The sequence below is a fragment of the Oncorhynchus nerka genome, linkage group LG9b (genome assembly GCF_034236695.1).
Source record: "Oncorhynchus nerka isolate Pitt River linkage group LG9b, Oner_Uvic_2.0, whole genome shotgun sequence".
In the NCBI taxonomy this organism is placed as follows: domain Eukaryota; kingdom Metazoa; phylum Chordata; class Actinopteri; order Salmoniformes; family Salmonidae; genus Oncorhynchus; species Oncorhynchus nerka.
The window spans coordinates 11,421,790-11,426,931 of NC_088424.1; positions in this window are offsets into that span (position 1 = coordinate 11,421,790).

Here is a 5,142-nt window from a genome sequence, read left to right on the forward strand (position 1 = left end):
GCCCATTGTAAAGTCCCTGGGGAGGTTAGTCCCGGGGTTACTGATGCGCAGTATGTAATCTGCAGAATAGAGTCGTGAGACACCACTCACGTGACTTGACTGGGTGTCCACGTGAGGATAGCCAACTGCAGCGTCACCCCTTTGTTGCGCCGACTTGTCGGCTGTGGTCCTGATGCGGAGGCGAAGGAATCCAATTCCTCATGCCAAAGTGAAGGAACTCAATGAAGGGCAGGTAAAGGGTGGGATTCACTATGACTCGATTAAGGCCTCGTCAGGCCCCCCTAACCTTAAGAACAAACAGGAGTCCAAATCTTTTCATAATTTACCGAAGGATGAAAAACAGGCTTTGCTTGATTTACAATCCGATACGTCAGTCCTTACTGGCTGTACTCATCGATAGGACAGCTTATGTAAATGAGTGTCATAGACAACTACTTGACAACACCTTTTACAAGAAACTCAGAAGTGACCCCACTTCCCAATTTCAGAATACCATCTTAAATACCCTAGATGGGTATTTAAGTTCTGGTCAGGTAACCAAAAAATAACAACTTTTTGGCTATTCAACACCCTAAAAATGCCACTTTCTATACTTTGCCGAAATGACACAAGAATGTTACAAAACCTCCAGGGCGCCGTATTGTAGCGGGCATTGATGCTGTAACAGCCCCTCTATCTACTTTTGTTGACTTTTTTAATAGACCACTCGCAGAACAGCTCCCCTCCTTTGTAAAGGACACCAGCAGTATGATCTCTATCATTGAATCTCTTGATCCTCTCCCTGAGAATACCTTGGTAGTTACTTTTGATGTTGAGTCGTTATACACAAATATTCCACACGAGGGCGGTATTGAAGCTATGGAACATTTTCTTCTGCAACGTGACCCTAATGAACTACCTTCCATTGCCTGCATTATGACATTGGCTGAAATAGTACTCACACACAACTACTTCATGTTTCTAAATTATTTCTTTATTCAGATGAAGGGTACTGCTATGAGATCCCCCATGGCTCCTAACTATGCTAATTTGTACGTGGGTTACATGGAGAAAGTCTATTTTCAATCCTCTCAAAAATGTTTTCTTGCCTCACATCATTATGTGGAAACGGTATATTGATGATATTTTTGTTCTATGGAGGGGTGATGCAAAACAGCTCCAGGCGTTTTATGCTTTTCTTAACTCCTGTTCTGAACATTTGAGGTTTACTATGCAATCTGATACACGTCAAATCAGTTTTCTTGATCTTCTGATCTTATGTGAAAATAATGTTCTATACAGTGACCTTTACAGGAAACCTACTGATTGTAACAGTTTGTTGAGGGCTGATAGTTGTCACCCACTTCCCTTGAAAAATTGTTTGCCCTACAGACAATTCTGTCGAATCAAAATAATTTGCAAAAAACAAATCAGATTTCGACAGAAATATGGCTGAGACGCAAAGAAAATTCAAGGCGAAGGGGTACAAAAATGATCAGATTAATAATGCCATTGAGAAAATCCAAAACGAAACATGACCTTTTTCAAGGTCAGTCTCGCAAAAAGACGCATTCTTGCGTTTTAACTACCCGCTATTCAAAGTGCTCTGAAAAAATTAAGGGAATTGTTCAAACATTGACACATTCCAATTCCAACACACATTCCAACATTGACACATTCCAAAATCCAATGAAAATCCCAGTAATGTGTTTTCGAACCTTCCCTTGGTTGTATTCTCGCGGGGCAGAAATCTCAGAGACCAATCAGTACACTCTGATTTACCACCCCAAGATATTCCTGAACAAAGTCTATTTTCACCCCTACTGGATGGAAATTACAAGTGTAACGGCTGTGCTCAATGCAATGGCACTTATACATGTAGATCCTTCAAACACCCACAAACAGGGAAACAGATCCAAATCAAAGGTGTTATTACGTGCTCCACGAAGGCAGTTATTTATCTTATAACTTGTCCTTGAGGTAAAAATGATGTGGGTAAAAGAAAGCGCAAATTAAAAGTACGTCTCTCAGAGCATCGTAGCACCATTAGGTGCAAAAACTCGACTTACTCAGTTGCGCCCCACTTTTTGGAAACAAACCACTCGATTTTGTCTCTGCGTTATATTGGCATCGAACATGTCACCCTCCCTAGGAGAGAGGGTGACCTTGATCATTTATTGTTAAAACGAGAGGCTGTCTGAATCTTTCTCCCTTCGGTCTCAACGTAGACTTTGATCCGAAGCCATTCTTGTGATTATTGTGACTTTTGTAATTGTTTGTAAGCTTGTGTAGTCTAAAATTAATCTATGATTGTAAGATATCCATTTGTTTTTTGTATGTTCTTTGTATGCCATTTTAATATTTGAGAATTAACCAATGATATTAGGCCACACTTGGCCATGACTATGACACCTGTGTGTCTTTTGACACTATATAAACGAGTCACCCTGCAGTGTTTGATTATAACCTGATGAAGACAGCCTGCCTGTCAAAACATTGGATATGACATTTTTGCATCTGCGCTCCTAGAGTGTGCAGCTCTCCTTTATTTTTATAAGAGGCCCTGGATGGCAGGAATCTTGGCCCCAGTGATGTACTGGGCCGTACGCACTACCCTCTGTAGCGCCTTACGGTCGGAGGCCGAGCAGTTGCCATAACAGGTGGTGATGCAACCAGTCAGGATGCTCTCGATGGTGCAGCTGAATAACATTTTGAGGAGCTGAGGACCCATGCCAAATCTTTCAGTCTCCTGAGGGGGAATAGCCATTGTCATGCCCTCTTCACGATTGTCTTGGTGTGTTTGGACCATGATAGTTTGTGGGTGATGTGGACACCAAGGAACTTCAAACTCTCCAAACGCATCCAGACGCTGCACTTGATGAATTTATGAAATTGCCTCTTCCAATTATTGATAAACATACACCTGTTAAGACACTGACTGTTAGAACTGTTAAGGCTCCATGGATTGATGAGTAATTGAAGAACTGTATGTTTGAAAGAGATTGGGCAAAAAGAGTGTCTAATAATTCTAGCTGCACATCTGATTGGCTGACTTACTGCAAATTGAGAAATTATATGACTAAACTCAACAACAAAAAAGAAGTCACTATTATGAAGACAAGATCAATGATACGAAGAGTGATGGGGAAAAAACTTGAGTGCTTTAAATTAAATTATGGACAGAAAAACAAATTCAACTCCATCATTCATCAAATCAGATGGTTTATTCATCACAACCATTTGATGTTGCCAATTATTTTAATGATGACTTCATTGGCAAAGTGGGCAAACATAGGTAGGACATGCCAACAACGAACAATGAGCCATTGTATTCATGCATTAAAAAAACAAATAATGAAAGAAAAGCATTGCAAGTTTGAATTTGGTAAAGTTAGTGTGGGAGAGGTGAACAAATAATGACAAACCTTCTCTTATTGACAACTTCGATGGAAAGCTACTGAGGATAGTAGCTGACTCTATAGCCACTCCTATCTGTATTATCTTTAATCTGAGCCTAGAGGAAAGTCTTTGTCCTCAGGCCTGGAGGGAAGCCAAAGTCATTTCACTACCCAAGAGTGGGAAGTTACTGGTTCTAACAGCAGACCTATCAGCTTTCTGCCAGCTCTTAGCAAACTGCTGGAATTTTTGGGGGGACCAAATTCAATGCTACTTCTCTGTAAACAAATTAACAACAGACTTTCAGCATACTTATAGAGAAGGGCACAAATGACTGATGACTGGTTGAAAGAAATTGACAATAAGAAGATTATGGGAGCTGTACTGTTAGATTTCAGTGCATCCTTTGATATTACTGACCATAACCTGTTGTTGAAAAAACCAATGTTTTATGGCTTTTCAACCTCTTATCGTGGATTCAGAACTATCTATCTAATAGAACTGAAACGGTTTTCTTTAATGGAAGCTTCTCTAACGTCAAACATGGAAAGTGTGGTGTACCGCAGGGCAGCTCTCAAGGCCATCTACTCTTTTCTATTTTTACCAGTGACCTGCCACTGGCATTAAGCAAAGCATGTGTGTCCATGTATGCTGATTATTCAACCATATATGCATTGGCAACCATAGCTAATCAAGTCCCTGAAACCAGTCCGTGTTGGAATTGGTGGCCAGTAATAAACTGACCCTGAGCATCTCTAAAACTAAGAGCATTGTATTTGGTACAAATCATTCCCTAAGTTCTGGACCTCAGCTGAATCTGGTAATGAATGGTGTGGCTGTTGAACAAGTTGAGGAGACTAAATTACTTGGTGTTACCTTAGATTGTAAACTTTCATGGTCAAAACATATAGATTCAATGGTTGTAAAGATGGGGAGAGGTCTGTCCGTAATAAAGAGATGCTCTGCTTTTTTGACACTACACTCCTAAAAGCAAGTCATGCAGGCTATAGTTTTGTTTTATCTTGATTATTGTCCAGTCGTGTGGTCGAGTGCTGCAAGGAAAGACCTAGTTAAGCTGCAGCTGGCATGTCTTGCAATCAGAGGGCTGACATAAATACTATGCATGCAGTCTCTCTTGGTTAAGGTTTGAGAAGAGACTGACTGCATCCCTTCTTCTTTTCATAAGAAACAATGTGTTGAAAATTTACATTTACATTTACATTTAAGTCATTTAGCAGACGCTCTTATCCAGAGCGACTTACAAATTGGTGCGTTCACCTTAAGACATCCAGTGGAACAGCCACTTTACAATAGTGCATCTAAATCTTTTAAGGGGGGTGAGAAGGATTACTTTATCCTATCCTAGGTATTCCTGAAAGAGGTGGGGTTTCAGGTGTCTCCGGAAGGTGGTGATTGACTCCGCTGTCCTGGCGTCGTGAGGGAGTTTGTTCCACCATTGGGGGGCCAGAGCAGCGAACAGTTTTGACTGGGCTGCGCGGGAACTGTACTTCCTCAGTGGTAGGGAGGCGAGCAGGCCAGAGGTGGATGAACGCAGTGCCCTTGTTTGGGTGTAGGGCCTGATCAGAGCCTGGAGGTACTGAGGTGCCGTTCCCCTCACAGCTCCGTAGGCAAGCACCATGGTCTTGTAGCGGATGCGAGCTTCAACTGGAAGCCAGTGGAGAGAGCGGAGGAGCGGGGTGACGTGAGAGAACTTGGGAAGGTTGAACACCAGACGGGCTGCGGCGTTCTGGATGAGTTGTAGGGGTT